Source organism: Equus quagga, chromosome 5 (assembly GCF_021613505.1).
Source record: "Equus quagga isolate Etosha38 chromosome 5, UCLA_HA_Equagga_1.0, whole genome shotgun sequence".
Taxonomy (NCBI): domain Eukaryota; kingdom Metazoa; phylum Chordata; class Mammalia; order Perissodactyla; family Equidae; genus Equus; species Equus quagga.
This window is the reverse complement of record NC_060271.1, coordinates 80,958,370-80,979,152: the sequence shown is the minus strand read 5'-3', so window position 1 is coordinate 80,979,152 and position 20,783 is coordinate 80,958,370.

Sequence of the window (20,783 nt, the reverse complement as noted above, 5' to 3'; positions counted from 1 at the left end):
TTTGAATGCCCAATTTAATTTAGGAAACACTGCGTTAAATTAAATTAAATAGTTTCTCCCCTGAACTTTCAACATACGTAGTAGGGACTAGGTAAACCTTCCAGAAGAGCATCTACTATGCAGTGTTTCCCAAATTCCTTTGGCTTGCGAACCCCTCTCTTTTTGGTTGCGCTTATTGATATACTCCAGAAACGGTGATCTGGAAAACACACAGAGAGTTGTAAACACAGTTGTTCTTTGAAAAGTGCTCATCCATATTTAGTGAGGACTTCAAAGGAAAACAGGAGCCTGTGTCAAAGGGTTGATGGTGAAGCTGGAGGGGGAGGAAGGTGGCTGGAGGGGGAGACTGGGGAGGTAGCAGGTCTCTGTCTAGGGTCTGAGAGGGGAGAGGGGCCACAAGCAGACATTTGAGGAGCAGAGAGCCTTCTGCAGGAACGTGCAGCCTGGCTTCGGCCCTCTGGGGACCCCAGAGGACATGGCACCCTGCCTGCAGCTCCCCCAAGGGCTGCCACACATCCTGGCCACGGTGTCTGTGGGGGTAGGAGAGGAAGGAAATGAAGCGCACACAAAGTAGGTGACTAGGTGGTTTCATCACTTCTGTGAAAGCCACCCCCCAGGGGCTCCTGGACATAATTGGGGCTGGATTCAAAAAGGGGCTGTAGCAACGGGGAACAAAAGGAGATGGAACGAGAGCTGAGAAACAGGATTAGCTACATAATTTGCAGGACAGAGCACAAAATGAAAATGTGGGCCCTTTGTTTTAAAATTAGGAATTTCATGATGGCAATAGCAGCACATCACAAACACGTGGCCCTTCTGAGCGTGGAGCCCTGTGCAACTATATAGGTTGCACACCCATGAAGCCGGCCCTGCCAGGGAGTTAGCACTGGTCCTATAATCCCATTTGAATCCCCTGGCTAATGTGACCTGGAAAAACCAGGTTACCCATGTGTTATATAAAAGGTAGGTCTCCTTCTCTCAAGATTCTCAATTATCATGGAAACCTCTTTACCAATCATGCGGGGTAAGCTTGATTTTGCTGTAAGATAAATCTATGTTCACATTAAATTGCAGGAACATATTTAATGCAAAAACCCAGGCATATCCAAGCTATTCCCATATATAGCTCTCACATCATAAACAACATCCTTTCTTCTCATGCCAAAAATAAAGACAGATTTGCAGCTGCACAGCAGAAATGTCTAACCTTTTACTTTGTCCTGGGGTTAAATACCAGTATTTAGTTCGTGCTGAGGCAGCACTCAGCACCCGTGCTGAGTTCTCTCAAAATGAAAAACAAACTCAGGTGGAAAATCCAGGCAAGCAATGTCATTTACTATTTTTGGAGATGAGGGAGAAACTGAAAGTTGTGGAAAGTGTTGTAACAAACAACAGAGAACAGCACACCGCGAGTGTGAAATAAAACAACACCCGCATGCTTTTCTTGGCAACTGGATGGAAGCAACTGAGGGGAGGAGAAACCGTCCTGGGAGAGCTGGTATCCTCCTGTGAGAGGCCATTGGCCTCCCGACCAAGGGAATGAAAGCGTGACTTACCTCACCCTGCAGGATTAATCTCCAGTCACACCACAATCCTACCTCAGAGATCATTCTAAATGTCCCTTTGGGGAAACAGTGAACACATGGTGGGGTTCAGGCCCAGACCCCCAGGGATTCTCTTCACACTGAATTTGTGTGTGTGTGTGTGTGAGAGAGAGAGAGGAAGATGGGCTCTGAGTTAACATCTGTGCCAATCTTCCTTTATTTTATGTGGGATGCCACCATAGCATGGCTTGACAAGTGGTGCTAGGTCCACGCTCAAGATCCACGCCTGCAAACCCCATGCCGCCAAAGCGGAGCACATGGACTCAACCACTCTGCCACCAGGCCAGCCCCTCTTCACACTGAATCTTTTGAAGCTGAAGACCTGCCCCTCAACTCCCTCCATCCATCTCCTTGGCGGTCCCCTTCCCCCTGCCTCTCCCCAGTGTTCTCCACGGAGAGCTCTGGTTTGCTGGGGAGGACAGGGCTGAGTGGGTAAGCCACGAGTGCAGTTAGAGGGAGACTATGAAAGCAGAGAAGGATTACCAGAGGGCCTGGGGACTAGAGATGTCACCTCTAGAGAGGATGCACCCTGGGGACAAACTGAGTTGTAGGCTCTGACCAGCTGAGGAAAGACGACACTGATAGATGGGCAAGAGTGAACTATTATTGCCTCCAAAATGCAGATGAAGGCTCAGGGAGGTTAAAAGAATGAGTGGTAGTGTGAAGAGTCAATTCTAGTCCTTGTTCTTCTAAGACTCATGTCCATAAGGCCCTTTCAAACTTTGTCCCAGCTCTCAAGACTGTGATAGAAACTCCAAATGCTCTGTGAGGTGGAGGGGTAGGGCATAGGGGGTTCAGTTTTAATTTCAATTAAGAGGAGGAAGAAGAGGTAGAAAGAAACGAGATTTATTTTTATGATTTGAAATATTGATGGAAGGAGTCAGCATCCTTCAGGAGTAAATAAGAGGATAAGGGGAGAAAGTAGGACAAAAAGCTAAACAACAAAGCCTGGAAAATACGCTACACTAATATCTTAAAGAGAATGAATGAATTGAAGGGAAGATCCTGGAGGAAAAAAACAACTAAGATGTACATGGTGAGTGAAGAGGAGGGTGTGATGCCCTCTGCCGAGCACTAGCACCAGCAGTGGGAACTGGGGAAAGTGGGGCGTCTGAGGGTCTAGAGTTCATCTTCATTTCATAGATGAGGAGGACATTGGGGCTAGAGTCATGCAGTAAGATGGTGGCCAAGCTGGGACTAAACTTTGGTCTCCTGGCTCGGGGGTCCAGGGCTCTTTTTCTCTCCTTTGTCTTCCCTGAGAAGCGAGCTAAAGGACCAAAGACATGGAAAACCATATGTGAAAAGTTAGAGAACACCTACATAGTAAGACGTTTAGGCTTACCACTTGTGAACAGGACGTCCCTAAAAACTGAGGGGTCCTGAGTGAAAAGAGCTGCAGATTGAGATTCGGAACTACAGCTCCCAGGCATTCAAAGCAAGAGCATCAGGGGCTGGCCCGGTGGCTGAGTGGTTAAGCTTGCGCGTTGTGCTTTGGAGGCCCAGGGTTTCCCTGATTGCAATCCTGGGCGTGGACATGGCACCACACACCAAGCCATGCTGCGGTGGTGTCCCACATGCCACAACTAGAAGGATCCACAACTAAAAATACACAACTGTGTACTAGGGGCCTTGGGGAGAAAAAGGAAAAATAAAATCTTTTTTTAAAAAAAAGAGCATCAATCATGACCAAGAAAAATTTGTTTTTCAAATAGGTATTGAACTTTCAGACGAGCTATCTTGTACCAGGGGCAAGGAGAGCTACAAAAAGTTGAAGGGTGGTGACCTTCCCCCCGAGGAAGGCCACAGTTCCAAAGCCGTCCCAGTGCAGTGCACAATAGCCACATGCAAGGTGGTAATTGAGTTTAGACAGGAAGTGAGCGCCCAGAGGGAATGGAAGGAGAAAGAGAAAGAAGGAAGAAAGGCGCCTAAAGGCAAAATAATGTTTAACGCTGTGATTTCGAAATTCGACCTATGAAAAAGGATGGTTACATACTACATCCAAATGGAAATATATCTTGTAAACCATATGCCAGGACTCACAGCCTCAGAGTACAAAATGTTACATTTCCTTTTGACTTAGAAAAGCTAAAAATGATTACATTCAAATGGGGGGGAAAAACCCAAGCACTATAAAAAGGTTTAAAATTAAGTCTTACTATCACCGCCACCATCCCTATTCCTCTCCCCACTATTAACAATTTGTTTATAACTCCAGAAAAATATGTTATGGTTATATAAAAATTATTATAAATATATCGCATACACACAACACACACTTTTAAAAATGTATACCCATGGGCCATACAGTACACATTCAGTGGAACGCTGTTGCCTTGATTATATAGTAACACATCCCAGGGCTTAATACAATTTTTCAACATCTCTGCAGAGCAGTGTGTTGTATGGTTTTGCCATAATTTATTTAACCAATTTACTCTCGTTGGGCGTTTAAGTTGTTTGAAATTTTTTCCGTTACAATGAGAACAAAAATACTCAGTATATTTTTGCTTGTTTAACCTAAGGTAAATGTTTGGAAGTGGAATTGCTGGGTCAAGCGGTATGTATTGTTTTCCCAATTTTTTTTTATTGTGGTAAAATACACACGGCATAGCATTTACCCTCTTAGCCATTTTTAAGTGTACAGTTCAGTGCTATTAAGTGCATTCGTATTGTTGTGCAACCATCACCATCATTCATTTCCAGAACTCTTTTCATCTTACAAAACTGAAATTCTATACCCATTAAACAGGAACTCCCCATAAGCCCCTCACCCCTGCCCATGGTGATAACCATTCTACTTTCTGTCTCTCTGATCTTGACTACGTACTTCATATAAATGGAATCATACAGTATTTGTCCTTTTGTGTCTGACTTCTTTCACTTAGCATAACGTCTTCAAGGACCATCCATGTTATACCATACGCCAGAATTTCCTTCCTTTTTAAGGCTGAAAAATATTCCATTCTATGTATAGAGGTATATATTTTTTAACATGTTGACAGGCATCCTGAAATTGTCCTTCCAAAAGGTGGTACCAACCTACATCCCCACCACAGAGTGCAGGTGTGACAGTTTCCCCCGACCTCACCAACACTGCTTTGTATCAAACCTCTTGGCTTCTGCCAGTTTGCAAGGCAGGAAATGGCATCTCATTATAGCTTTCCTTTGCGTATGAGTAAGGTGGATCATCTCTTCACAAGTTCATTGGCTACTTTGTTTCCTTTTCATTGTTCTGCCTGTTGATATCTTCATCCATTTTTTTCCTTGGGTTATCTTTTTCTTTGTGATTTGTTCGAGCTCTTTATAGATTAAGGAATTAGCCCTTTTAACATCTTATGCTACAAATATTTGTTCCTAGTTTATCTTTTTACTTTGTACACAGATTTTTTTTTCTTACTACTTATTTTTTACTTTTTATGATGGAAAAATCAAACATATGAAAAAAGCAGAGAGGCCGGCCCCATGGCGGAGTGGGTAGGTTTACATGCTCCACTTTGGTGGCCCAGGGTTTTGCCAGTTCAGATCCTAGGTGCTAACCTAGTACCACTCATCAAGCCATGCTGAGGCGGCGTCCCACATAGCAGAGCCAGAAGGACTTGCAGCTAGAATATACAACTAAGTGCTGGGGGGCTTTGGGGAGAAGAAGAAATGAAAAAAAAAAAAAAAGAAGATAGGCAACAGATGTTAGCTCAGGAGCCAATCTTTAAAAAAAAAGCAGAGAGAGGAGTGCCCCACGGACTCATTACCGAGCTTCACCTCCACTCCACCCTAAGTTATTTTGAAGCAGATCCCAGACATCATATGATTTCATCCAGAAGTATTTCAGTATATATCTCTAAAGAGAAAAACGTAAAAAGAAAAGAAAACAAAACTGTAATACTGTTATCACATATCTGTGGCATTTTAAATATAAAAACTGCTAATTTCTATGCAAATGTAGCAATCATTTTCCATTTGACTTCTAGGTTTTTTGTCATGCTTAGAAATGTCTTCATTACAAGGTTATAAATGAATTCATCTATTTACTTCTAGTTTTTGTTTTCTTTTTTACTCCAAAACCATTCAGCAAGTTTAAAATGCAGAGTCCTAAAGTCCTGGAAGAGGCAGAGGGATGGAACAGCCAGAGTCACGAGGGGTTAATTCTCCTTTCTCACTTATAAATTATAACATCTACTTCTGAAGAACACCCTTCCAGACCCAGCTCCAGGGTCCCCTCCAGGCAGCCTGCCCTGACTTCCACTTCTTGGGTCCAAGCCTCCTCTGGTCTCTCCAGCCTCTGGACTGCTTCTTCTTTTTTTCTTTTAATAAGAGTTTTATTGACATATAGTTCATGTACCATAAAATTCACACTTTTAAAGTGTACAATTCAATGGTTTTTAGTATTTTTGCAGTTGTACAACCATCGCCTCTATCTAATTTTAGAACTTCCTCTTCACCCCCAAAGGAAACCTCATGTCAGTTAAGCATTCACAGCCCATTTCCCTGCTCCCCCAGCCCTGGCAACCATTAATCTACATTTTGTCTCTATGGATCCCCAGGACACTTCATATAAATGGAATCATACATTGTGTGGCCTTTTGTGTATGGCTTCTTTGCTCCTAGTACCTTCATTTTAACATGTTATTACATTCCTTTGGGAATTTACTTTGATAAAAGTAAAGCTTGATTCTTTTTTCCCCCAAATAGTCTAGCCATTGTCCCAACACTGTTTTTTGAATAATTCGTCTTTCCTTTCATGGATTGGAAATGTCACCACCATCATCTACCAAAATCTCATGTGTTTTTCAGTCTATTTCTGGATTCTCTATTTTATTTCATTGATCTATCTAAATCTTTTCTAGAACCAAACTGTTTTTAATTTTTGTAACTTCAAAGTGTGTTTAAATATCTAATCTACTGCCCCTCCCAATATCTTTCTGTTCAGATTTTTTTGTTGTTTATTTCTACAGATAAATCCAATACAGTTTTTTAAAATGTTTTAAAACTTTTTTTGCTATCTTGATTGGGATCACATTGAGTGTATAGATTAATTTAGCAAGAATTAATATCCCTTAATAGAGATTTCACATGTTCTTATATAGGTCCTACCTATTTCTGATTAAGTTTATTTTCAGGTAAATTGGTGGTTGTGTTGCTATTGTAAATGAGATCTTTTCTTCCACTATATTTTCTAACTATTTATCAGTTTTGTACATTAATCGTACAAAAAGTAACTGACCACTTTAATAAGTTCTTTTATAATTTCTGTGTCAGTTAGCTTTTGCTGCATAACAAACCACCCCAAAACTTAGTGGTTTAAAATAACAAGTATGTGTTGTTTCTCACAACTCTGTGGGTCAGTTGGCTGTTCTTCTGGTCTGGGCCAGCTCCATGTATCTCTGCGGTCAATTGGCGCCTTAGCTGGCATAGACAGTCCGGGATGGCCTCACTCCTATGTTTGGTAGTGGGTTCTGCGTCAGCTGAGGCCATGAGGATGACTTGGCTACCTGTCTCTCACCATCCAGCAGGCCAACCTGGGCTCAATTCACAGAGTAATAGTCTCAAAGTTCCTTAAAACGGTTAGACTGCAAGTTCCAATGGGTGGGTTTCTGCTAGCATCGTGTTTGCTAATGTTCCATTGTTCTAAAGAAAGTCACATAGTCCAACTTAATTCAAAGTGTGAAGAAATATACTACTCGGCTTCTGAGAAGAGCTGCAAAATATAGAAGCCATTTTTGGAATTTCCCACAACTTTCTAACCTTTCTTTGGCCTATTCTCTTCAGGTTTCTAGTTATTCTTTGATGTTATTACAGATAATAAATCTTTTTTTTACTTTAGGAAGTACTTTGATTCTTAAATTCTTTTCTTAATTGTACTGATTAGGATTTCTAGAACATTATTAAAGTATAATATCTTCTTTACTTTAAGGGGAGCTAAAATATGATGCTGGATCTTTATAATGGCAAAAGAATATCCAGTTATTCCTAAGATAGTAAGACTTTATGGTTTCTGTTTTGATTTTGTTCTGTTTGTTTAATCAGGAATGGATGTTCAGTTTTACTAAATGGCATTTCAGTATCTATTGAGATGATTATATTGTTTTTCTCCTTCGATCTATCAAGATAGTAGCGTATTGATACAAATCCTAATCGTGAACCACACTTGCATTTCTGGCATGAGCCTCACTTGGGTAAGGTGTGTTTTTTGTTATAGCTGGTATAGAAAAATGATGTCTATATGGATCTGCCTATTCTAGACATTTCATATAAATGGAATTATGTAATATCTGGCCTTTTGTGTATGGCTTCTTTCACTTAGCACAATGTTTTCAAGGTTCCTCCATGTTGTGTCATGTGTCAGTACTTCATTCCTTTTTATGGCTGAATAATATCCCATTGTATGGACATACCACACACAAACGCTTTTGTGGCATCTACTGAGTTGATGCTCACATCTTCCTCCTCCTTTATTTTGCTTTTCTAGTGAATTGCATTCCCCATTTTCTGGTATTGGAATATCCTTTCTTTCCTGGAATAAATCTTTCTTGGTTGTGGTTATTATTCTTTTAATGTATTGCAAGATTCAATTTGCTAGTATTTCATTTAGAATGTTGGCATCTTTTTATAAATGAGCTTAACCTGTATTTTAAATTTCTTCTGGTTTCCTTGTTTAGTTCTGGTATAAGAGTTATGCTAGCACAGGAACAGTTATATAAGATAGGAAATATTTGTTCCTTGAAAGTTTGATGGAATCTAATCAGAGCGTCATAGGATCTGGTTTCTTTTAGGAAGTAGATCTTTCGCTACCATTTCAGTTTCTTCTATGGATACTGATTATTCACTTCTTCTGTTTCTTCTTGGGTGAGTCTAACACACAAATAGTAAAGTTTACAAATCAGCTTAATGACGTTTCACAAAGCAACAGCCCAGTCAAGAAATACAAAATTGTCAACACTCTGGAAATCCCAAAAGAGATTCCTCCCAATTGCCGCTCCTTTTTGTTTTCAAAGATAATTCTTACCTTAACTTCTGTAATAATTATTCCTTTGGTTGTCTTTATAGTTTTACTTCCTAAGCATGGAACCTTAAATAGGATGGTTTGGTTCTACCCATATTTAAGCTTTATATAAATGGACTTATACAATACATATTCTTGTGGATCTGGCCTCTTCTACTCAATGATATGTTTTTAAGATTCACCCAGGTTGTTCTGTGTGTCTGTTGTTATTCTTTCACTTTGCCGAATAGTATTTTATTGTATGAATAACCATTATTTGTTTATTCATTCTTCTCTTGATGGACTTTGAGGCAGTTTCCAGTTTGAGATGCTTACAATAGAGCTGCTAAGAACATTCTTGTATATGTTTCTTAGACAACATGTGCACATATTTTGGGGTATATTCCTATGAATGGCATTGCTGGGTCATAAGTTAGATGTAACTTCAACTTTATTAAATAGTATTAGAAATTTTCCAAAGCATTATACCAATCTACACTCCTCCAGCACCATATAAGAGTATCTGTTGTCCACATCCTCACCAACACTTGGTAGTGTTAGTCTTTTAATTTTAGCCATTCTGGTGCATATATAATGGTCTCTGGTTATTGATTTTATTTGCATTTCCCTGATTATTGGTGATGTTAAGTATCTTTTCGTATATTTGTTGTCCATTGGATATTCTTTTTTGTTTGTCCAGAAGCATCTGTTTAAGTCTTTTGCCCATTTTTCTTTTGGGTTGGCTGTCGTTTTCTTACCACTTTGTAGGATTTCTTTATGTATTCCATATGAGAGCTCTTTGTACATTATAGGTGTTGCAAATATCTTCTCCATATTTTGTATCTTTTAATGAATAGAAGTTCTTAATAGTGATGTTAAATTAATGTCAAATTTATCAGTCTTTTTCTTTATGATTAGTTCTTTTTGTCTCCTATTTAAAGTCTTTCCTTACCCTTAATGAGGTTTTAAATGTTAATGTATTCAAATCTATTGATCTTTTTCTTCATGGTTAGTACTTATGAAGCAATCTTTCCCCACCTTGAAGTCATGAAGCTCTTCTTCTATATTCCCCTCTAGAAGCTTTATCATTTTCCCTTTTGTATTAAAGTCTATGATGCATCTAGAATGAATTTTTGTGTATGGTATAAGGCAGGGGTCACATTTCCCTCCATAATTATCCACTGGTCCCAGCACCAATTATTGACAAGATCATCTTTACTGCCTTACAGTGGCTGTTCAGTCATAAATAAAAGATCCGTATATGCATAGATCTCTTTCTGGATTTATATTCTATTCCGTTGGTCAATATGTCTGTCTTTGTGCCAAAATTATTTATAATATATGTAAATATACAGCAGAGGAAGTCCTTCCACTTTGTTCTCCTTCAAGATTATGTGGATTATTCTTGGGGCTTATCAAGTTTCAGAGAAAAAAATCTTGATTAGATTTTATTGGCTACCAAATTTAAAAAAAAAAAACCTCTACTGGATCTTCTGAACAATCATTTGAATATTATTTCTTGGTTTCATGGATCACTCATCAGCAAGCATAAATAGTGTGCCTGCCTTAGGTAAAGTAACTGACCAGGTTCAAAAATATCTCTGACATGAGCTAAATCTCTGACCTTCACAAAATATGTTGCCTTAGGAAATTGCCTTCTTCTAAGAGTGATCCCTTAGGGGCATCTTAAGTTCCTTCCTCTCAATAAACCCAGTAGTAATTGTACTCTCTTTCCAGTCTTCAGAGGATAACAGAAATAACATTAGAACTAGAAATGAAAATGAGTAAAAGGATACAAATTATTTACAGGATAAGTCTTTACAGGTGCAAGATGTATCTACAAAGCTCTTATTCAAAGTCTGACAGTTCTCAGTCCAGAGACCTGTTTGCTTAGGCTCTCAATTCTTTCTTCCATTTCCTCTTTCCACTCCTATCTTTCTTCTTCTTAGCTCCACCGTTTTCTTCAACCAAGGCTATTCTCTTCCCCTGCCCACATTGCTTTCCTTCCAGCTTTGTATGTCTGTGTTCTCCTTGGTCTCAATGTCCTCTATCAGCAGAAGCCCAGAGACTCTCTCCTCTGAGTATTAAAGGCATGCCTGACTTCTCAAGATGATCTTCCAAGTCATTGAACATAAGCTTGGGAGCTTTCACATATTTCAGAATACATACCTGGGAGGCAGCTCCCCAGAAAGCTACACGGCAACCCTGCTGGGTACTTCACAGTTCTGAATTCCATTTTAAACAGGAGAGAAGAACTGCCTGGAGTTTGAGGGCAGAACTGGAATTATAGTTCAAAGCTTTGGGGTGGTCCATTATGCAATTAACTAGCTCATTTGGTTATTAATGGTATCACAAATCATGCCACAGTCCAGGTGAGCTTGGAAAGGAAGTGCCACCACTGCTTTAACCATTTACTTCTTTAGGAGATGTTTTTTTCCTTTTTAACTAAGGCATGCTTCCTGTGTAAATTTTTAAAAGATATGGAATAGTATAGAGAATTTAAGCACCAGCCATAATCTTACTACTTAAATATTATCACTCATTATTTTGGCATACACTACCAAGCTTTTTTAATGCATACCTGATATTATACATAATTTTATTTTCTGCTTAAAATTATATCAAAAGCAGGTTTCCATGTCTTTAATTTTTAATGTTATTAAATGACTATAAAATATTCCTTTGAATCATAAAGAAGTGAACAGTTTCCCTTTTTATTAGATTGTAACTTATTTCCAATTTCATAGCAATTGTAAATAACATTGACATGAAGAACCTCGTGCGTGACTCTTTGCCTGTATTTTGGGTTGTCTCCAAGGGCAAAATATGTATCTGATAAAGGACTTGCATTCAGAATATTAAAGAACTCTTACAAATCAGTGCTAGGAAAACAACCCTTTTTTTTTTTTTTTTTTGAGGAAGATTAGCCCTGAGCTAATATCTGCTGCCAATCCTCCTATTTTGCTGAGGAAGACTGACCCTGAGCTAATATCCGTGCGCATCTTCCTCTACTTTATATGTGGGATGCCTGCCCCAGCATGGCTTGCCAAGCAGTGCCGTGTCCACACCTGGGATCCGAACGAGTGAACCCCGGCCATCAAAGCAGAACATGTGAACTTAACCGCTGTGCCACCAGGCCGGCCCCTACAACCCAATTTTTGTTTGTTTGTTTGTTTGTTGAGAAAGATTAGCCCTGAGCTAACATTCGTGCCCGTCTTCCTCCATTTTATATTTGGGATGCTTGCCGCAGCATAGCTTGATAAGCAGTACGTAGGTCCGCACCCAGGATCCGAACCAGCAAACCCTAGGCCACCAAAGCAGAGCATGCAAACTTAATTGCTATGCCACTGGGCTGGTCCCACAAACCAATTTTTAAATGGGTGAAGCATGTGGACAATTTACCAAAGATATACTTAAGGCAAATAAGCACCTGAAAATATGCTCAACAACTCTAGTCATTGGGGAAACACAAATTAAAAGGACAATGAGGTAATACTGTACATCCACCTGAGTGGCTAAAATTTTTAAAACTGACAATACAAAGTGTTGCTGCTGATAAGGAGCAACCAGAATTCTGATATATTGCTTGCGAGAATGAAAATGATGCAGCCCCTTGGGAAAACCATTTATCAGTGTTTTATCAAGTTAAACTACACTTACCATAGAGCCCAGCAATTCTCTTTCTAGAAATGAAACAAAATTTTACTCCCTAGAGAAGTGAAAATATATGTCCATGCAAAGACCTGTATGTGAATATTCATAGCACTTAATTCATAGTAACCCCAAATGAAAACAACACAGATGTCCATCAACTGGTGAGTGGATAAACAAACAATTGTGATATATCTACACAATGCACTATTTCTCAGCAATAAAAATGAATGAGTTACTGATACATGCAACAACATAGAGAAATCTCAAAAGCAATATGCTGTGAAAAGAAGCCAGACAAAAGACTACCTACCATAAAATTCCATTTATATGACACCCTAGAAAAGGCAAAACCATAGTGATAGAAAGGAAACCTTCTGGAGTGACGGAAATGTTCTGTCTTGATGGTGGTGGTAGTTCTATGACTGCATACATTTGTTTAAAAAGCATTAAACTGAATACTTACAATGGATGAATTTTTGTTTATGTAAATTATATCTCAATAAAGCAGATTTCAGAAATAAGGAATGATTCTGAATTTTTCTTTTTTAACTTAAGCAGCTGACCCCACGGAGAACCTGAGAACAGATGGGGGAATTCAGCAAGAGAAGTAGGACTTGACGGTGCGGGGGGATGGTGTCAGGATAGTGACTTCTGGTTGTGGAAGTGTTAATGAGGTTGAGTTAATGAGGGCACAGAGAGAGCAAACAGACATAGGAATGAGAAGAAAAAGCCCCTAATGCAGTAGAAAGGAAAAAAGAAAGCACAAAATTGAGAAAAGGAAAGACTTCGTTCTTGTACGTAGCCTTTTTTGTGTTGCCTATTTTTGTCTCAATTTATTTTCCTTTTTTTTCCTCTTTATTCTCTTGGTCTTTCCTTTTCCTGAGGGGTCTTACACACCACGTGTGATGGTTCTGTGCTTCCAAAGTCTCCTTCTAAACAGACCAGACATTTGCATTCCTACACACACACGCACACACACACACCCCCCACTACAACCAGATGAGAACAATAGCAGGAAAAAGTAAACCAAGAAAACAAGAAGGTAAAGAAATTTGGCCCCTGCTCCAACATGTATTAGTAGGGAGTGCTCACTCTTGGTCCTTCACATTTACAAACAGCAGAAAAGTACCAGGTTATTTGCCCTGACTTTGAACAGCTGAGTAGGAAAATAGCTTTAATAGCTCCATCAGGACCTCGGCCAAGGACTTTTCCTTTGGGTTCGTTTAAATAATTAAAGGTTAATAGTGGCATTTTCCTTTCAACCTGGTGGAGGCAACCACACCAGTCATGATCCTAATTGAATCCAACTGGGAAACTCCAAAAACCTTCAGTAACAGATTTGCAGCAGTTCTGGGCCTTTTAATCTGTATCCACAAAAGGCAATGAGGCTGTATTTTTATTTCCATCCTACGGATGAGGAAATTAAAATTCAGGAAAGCTATGGGATCTACCCCATCCCTCATTGAGAAAGACAAAGGACACACGTAGGGCGGGCTCTCCAGTTTGGCATTTTGTTTTTAGATGTGCCTGGAAGAGGCGGACAAGAACTTATTGGGCTGTTGATATTTTCAAGTACCATGTCTGACCGGGCAAGGGAAACAAGAAAAAATGAACAAATGGGACTACACCAAACTAAAAAGCTTCTGCACTGCAAAGGAAACCATCAACAAAATGAAAAGACAACCTAACAATTAGGTGAAGATATTTGCAAATCATATATCAGATAAGAGGTTAATATCCAAAACATACAAAGAATTCATGCCTCTCAACAACAAAAAAGCCAACAATCCAGTTAAAAAATGGGCAAAAGATCTGAGCAGAGATTTCTTCAAAGAAGATATATGGATGGCCAACAGGCACATGAAAAGATGTTCCATATCATTACCTATCAGGGAAATGCAAATCAAAACTGCAATAAGATATTACCTCACTCCGGTCAGAATGGCTATAATTAACAAGACAGGAAACAACAAGTGTTGGAGAGGATGTGGAAGAAGGGAACCCTTATACACTGCTGGTGGGAGTGCACACTGGTGCAGCCACTATGGAAAGCAGTATGGAGAATCCTCAGAAAATTAAGAATGGATCTATCATATGATCCAACTATTCCACTGCTGGGTATTTATCCAAAGAACATGAAAACACAAATACACAAAGATACATGTACCCCTATGTTCATTGCAGCATTATTCACAACAGCCAAGACTTGGAAGCAACCCAGGTGCCCATTAAGGGACAAATGGGTAAAGAAAATGCAGTATATATACACAATGGAGTATTACCCAGCCATAAGAAAGGATGAAATCCAGCCATTTGTGACAACATGGATGGACCTTGAGGGTATTATGCTAAGTGAAATAAGTCAGAGAGAGAAAGTCAAATACCATATGCTCTCGCTCATAAGTAGAAGATAAAAACGACAAACAAACACATAGCAGGAGAGATTGGATTGGTGGTTACCAGAGAGGAAGGGGGGAGGGGGGAGGGCTAAAGGGGTGATTAGGCTCATGTGTGGTGATGGATTATAATTAGTCTTTCGGTGGTGAACATAATATAATCTACACAGAATTTGAAATATATTATTATGTACATCTGAAAGTTATATAATGCTATAATCCAATGTTACTGCTAAAAAAATTAAAATTAAAAAATAAATAAATAAAATGAAAAAAAAGAATAAATGTAAACAAACAAAAAGCACATATTGCCCATGAAATTGGTAAAGAAAAATAGGAAAAATAAAACAATAGCATTTTAGGAAACAGAAAATATGAAGGAAAAACAACTATAAATGAAGATCACACCAGCCAAAGATATTGATAATTAATACTTCAGAATTCTAGTGTTCAGTAATTCTCTTTGCATAGCTGAAATTTTATATAAACAGAATTATTCATCCTATGCTTTTTCTTATCATGATACATATAATTTTCCCAATTCATTTGGATACTACAAGCATTGTGATTCTATAAACATTGTTTTCAATCACTATATTGGATTTTATCATATGGTTTCATAGCTTTTCCCCCAATTTTTGTTTGGTTGCACACACTGCTTTTATATTGTTAGAGATAGTTATATTTACCTTTAAAAATCAGATTTATACTATTTTCCTTTCATGTTTTTTCTATACCTTTTATCTTAAAGTGGAGTCTTTAACCAAGTATTTATGGATGGTCTCCATGCTATTCTGCGACTTTCTTAATTTTTATGTAAAAAACCTTGTTTTATTATTGTTATTATCATTTTTCTGTGGAGAGGATCTGTTTAGCATTCACCAAATTATCAAAACATTTCACTCCCCAAATAAGAAACACAGAAAATCATTCTTTATTCAAAGTTTTGACTAATATTCATTTCCCTAAGTCTTTAAATTTTTAATTGTTTTGTGACATAACTTATTTCTGTGAAATGAATTTTGCTGTTAATGAGAAGTATGTAAAGAAATTGACTTTAATTAATTAAACGACGTCTTCTACATTTTTCCCCAACTTATTATTATGCCCCGTTTGTCACATATGTATTCTTTGTATGCCTAACATTCTGTTTCTAGACAATCTGTTGTTTCATATTCCTTTCTGGTTATTTTTGTACCAATATTAAATTGAAGTAAAATTTCTAGTTTTATAATAAATTTAATGCACAAGAGGGGAAAAAAAAAAGGAACTTCTTGGGCTGTTGAAATGTGGGTCCTGCACACGTTGTCGAGACATCGCCTAGATCCTATTCACATTCTGGGACCAAGTTTGCAGACCGCTGTCACCATTCACTGCAGAGGCTCAGAGAAGGTGAGAGGAGGTCTTTCGGGCCCATCAAGATCCTCTGAGAGAGCTGATGGACAGGGTGGCCTGGCTTCTTCAGTGTCATGATGCTTCCCACTCCAGCTTCACTCCACTTTACACCAGAGCGCACCGCTGGAGAGTCTGTGAGCTGGGGCACGAGCCCAAATTCTGTCTGACTCCAAAGGCTTGTTCTGAACCGCTGTACTCTGCTGCCTCCTGTTCTTTCTAGAATTTCCAGTATAGGTATTATTATGAGGTAAAAAAAGAAAAAGGAAGGAACCAAGGAAGGTAAGGGGATGCCCTCTATTTCCATATGTTTCCATGAAGAACCTTCTAGTCTGACTTTAGGGGAGAGCACTACCACCCCTATCACTCATTCTCACCAAGGAAGGAGCCATTTACCTGAATGATAAGATTGGGAGGGAGGTCACTCTTAGGTGCGGTGACGAGCTGGCAAATGTTTAGCAATCAGCTCTGGGGCAGAGAGAAGAGCCCCTGTGACATGTGCCAGTTTCTACCCTGGCTGATTTCAAACTACCAAAGTAAGGTCAACCAGTTCACAAAATTCCTAAAAATTTAGCATTCAGCCTCTGCAAGCTGTTATGTGTTGGCTCCAGCGCATGAACACCCACAGAACATGGTTAGTGGGTCTCAGCTCCCTGCTATGAACAGACTCCAGCTCTCTGGCCCCTTTTGGGGTTGCTCCTCTACCCCTCCATTGCTTCCACTTCTTCCCTAAAGGCATCACCTGTCTCTCTTCTTCCGCTGGGGCACCTAGCTCTTTAAGGAGTTTAAGACTTTGAGGAGTTTCGCCTTTGATACACACAAAAAAAATTAAAGAAAAGAAAAGAAAGAAATATTGTGTTTTAGCAGCTTTGCTTTCTACCCTACAGCACAGACTTCACTTGATGAAGGAACACAAAGCCCTGGCTACCTGCCTCGAATAAAAGAAAGGAAAATTCTAATATAGAATGAACAAAACCCAACTTCAAAGAAACTCTACTTTCCACTGCTCTGTCCTCCACAAGAGAATGAGGCATAGACAGTCTTTGTCTGCATCTCTGTCCCACATGAGTTCCCAATGACAGCGGGCCTGGTGTGACATCTCTCCAAGCTTTTAAAGACACTTGAGCCTGGACTCTGAGCACATTTCTGACCTCCCTTTTTTGGAGGCTCTTCCTCCAGGTCTGCCTTCCTGCAAGCCCTGGCTCTTTTCCGGCTGTGGAGGCTGGGCCGAAGTCAGAGTGGATATGTGAGAACATCAGGATTGGTAGCCCCTCCAAATCCCATGGAATGGGGAATTGACTTTCTCCAAAGGAGGGGAGTATACTGTCTCCAGAAGGAAGGAAGGATGCTGTAAGGACCAATGGCACCCACCACAGGACTTCAGATATAAATGAGTTGATAGAATACAAGCACCTACTCCCGACAATCAAAGCAGGGGAAGCATAAGAAGACTGGACAATGGGTTTTCAGCGAGGGGATGTGACTAAGACCTCCCATAACACTCAAGCTTTCTCCAGTGCCAGCATCAATTCAGCCAGCCTGCTGTCCACAGTGTGTCCACCACTGGGCCCATTGCTACCCCTGTAGACACAGCCTTTATTAATCATCAGCACTTTATTTCCTGGGACCCAGCCAGGGTTGAAAGGCTGACTGGGCTCCCACTGAATTTCCTGTGTTGTCCACTCAGCTCTTATGCATGGGAGGATGCTTATGTTGGGCCAGATTCCTGGGCTGGGACCTAATTTGTGGTGAGATGCCCTGGGAAGCAACCATGGTCTAGCCCGACCCCAAGCAGGTGCCCATGTCCAGAGGTCCCTGAGTCAGTTGGTGGAGGACACTGCGCTCCTCCAGGTCTGTGTTCAGAACCACAGCAGTTTTCTCCTTGGATTTCCCTGGAGCTTATTCACAGTGCCCCCTGCTGCCCATTCTTAGTTAACCTCATGTTTTCTGGATCCCTGGTCAATTCTTTTATGAAACTTAATCCAGGGCCCTCTAGGGTGACACAGTGAAGTCAAGTAATAAACGTGAAAATGCTTTGGAGAGTTGAAAAAAGAAGACTATATAAACACAACGGACCATTATTATAAAGCCAAGATTGAGAAGGACTGAACTAAATGCCTCCCTTATCCTCAAAACTTGTCTTATCACGCATACCTTTTCAGTAACATATTGTTTCAGTGGACAAAAATTTATTGTAATGGGCTGAATTGTTTCCCCCTAGAATTCATATGTTGAAGTCCTAACCTCCCATACTTCAGAATGTGACTGTATTTGGAGATAGGATCTTTAAAGTGGTAATTAAAACGTGGTCCGTAGAGTGAGCTCTAATCCAATATGACTGGTGTGCTTAGAAGAGGAGGAGATTAGGACACAGACACACACTGAGGGAAGACCACGTGAAGACACAGAGAGAAGACAGCCATCTACAAGCCAAAGGGAAAGGCCTCAGATGAAACTAACTCTGCTGACGTCTTGATCTCAGACTTCTAGCCTCCGGAACTGCAAGAAGATTAATTTCTGTTGTTCAAGCCACCAGTCGGTAGCAGTTGTTATGGCAGCCCTAGCAAATGGATGCATCAGTCTATGATGTGTTTGAGCCCTGCCATTATAACTGAGTTTTATTGTGCCTAAAACAAGGCCCTGCCTCAAGTAATTCATACTCTAGAAGGAGGAAATAGGCAAATACAGATGATTATGGGTGTTATTAATGATAGTACCTACTGTGTGCCAGATACTTTGCCTATGTTGTCTTTAATCCTCACAAGAATCTTAAAATATTGGACAGATGAGAAGTAAAGGCACAGAGAGGCTTAAAACTTTCCCAAGGTCACATAGTTATCATAAAGCTAATAATTGAATCTATGTCTATTTGACTCAAAAATCTGCTTTGCCCCTCTTTGGTCCCTCTGCCTCTTCACAGAGGCCAGTTGGGAAGATGAATGGGTCAGGAGGGAGGGATGAGGAGATGAATGTAGTAGACATTGGTGGTCGACTCTCTTTTCCTGATAACAGCACCCATCTTTTATTAGCATATTACTCTCCGATAAAGGGAGTACCCATTCTTTCTCCCCAGGTCAAGAGGGATGGTCCAAGCCCTCGCCAATCATAACTCTATCCTTCCAGCCACAGGTCAATGACTGGGCACATGTCTACAGCCAAGCTAATTTTAGACTGTCCCATAATTTTTATAAGCTGAAACCGGGAGAAAGAAGCCTTTGCTTTCCCCTGGGATGACCAAACTCTATGTAAGCCTGGAGCTCCCCGTGACCACATTTTCCCCTAGCGAGAAAGAAAGAGATCAACTCATAACAAGAAGACAATATACGTGTGTGTGTGTGTGTGTAGCCAGAGAGAGAGAAAAAGCTAACAGCATCATATGAGTGTCTGGATCCAGCCATTCCTAAGGTGACCCCATCCAGTCCTCATTATATGAGTTAATATATCCCCTTTTAACTGAAGCTGATAGTTTGTATCAGGTTTCTGTCCCTTAAAATCAAGAGTCCTGAGAAATACAATATTAGTAAAAAAACAAAAATCTTCATAGATGAGGTGACCCAGGAAAGAAGAGATTCACCAGAAAGACAAGAGGAGAAGAGAGGCAGAGGCTGAGGTGTGTAATGGCAGCTACATTTGGAGAACTGCAGGCCGCTCAGTGTGGCTAGACCTGAGATGTGTGGAGCTGGAGAGATGGGCAAGAGCCACATCAGAGAAGGCCTTCATGCCCTGCTAAGATGATTTGGTGTTTACATGAGGCCAATGGGGAGCCACCCAAGAGTTGTCAGTGATGTGATATGATCAAACTTCTGTTTCAGGTCACTCAGGAGATGAATCAGAGAGAGAACACAGCAGGAGGCAGTGTCAGCAGGATGCTGCTACAGGAATCCAGGTGAGAGAGCAGAGTGGAAAACGACTCCCAAGTTCTTGGCTTTGCCATTGGCTGGGGGCAGGGCAGGGACAAAAAGAATTGCATTCTGGTCATTTTGAGATCGAAGTATGTGTGAGACATTTAAATGGAATTGTTCCGTAGGTATATTAAAGTGATGGCTGAGTTGGAGATTTAAAAAAAGGGTTTTTTTGAGTCATTAATGCAACTACATATTTACTCATGCCTACTACAGGCCGAGCACTACACCCAGAAGAATACAGTCAAACCTCTGCTTCCCCAGGATTACACTCTGCAGAAAACAAAACAGAAAATAAACAAGTAAATAAATAAAGAGATAGAGTAGGTGACCAAGAGACAATAAAGCGGCGTCATGGGCGAGAGAAGAACTGGGGGTGAGGGAGGGGCTCCATTCATTCAGGTGGTCGGCTGTCCTGAGGGTGGAGGAAACAGTCACAAGATGAATGTTCTCAAATTCATGCAAATATGAACACGCGCATTAGAAAAACCCGTTCGTTTTGTAGAGTCCGCTTCCTTGTCTTCTGTGCCCAGCTGTGCCCTCAAGGCCAGCCATGGCTTGGCAAGAGCTTCATGCAGAACACTGAGGCAGGTACCGAGACACTCCCGCCACGCTCCTGTGTTCTTATCCAGTGCCTTTCGTCCCATGCTCCCAAAACCCACCCTGGCATCCACTCTTTAATTGTTGGGCTCATTGACACAAACGGGTGGCGTCTGATCGTTATCCCTGCGTCACAAATAAGGGCAACACAGGCCTCCATTCACAGGGTATCAGCCAAAATTATTTTGTGAGTCAAGGGATCTTACCTTGAGTTGAACCAAAAATACCTGATGTCTGGTTCTTTTTTTTCTCTGGAATC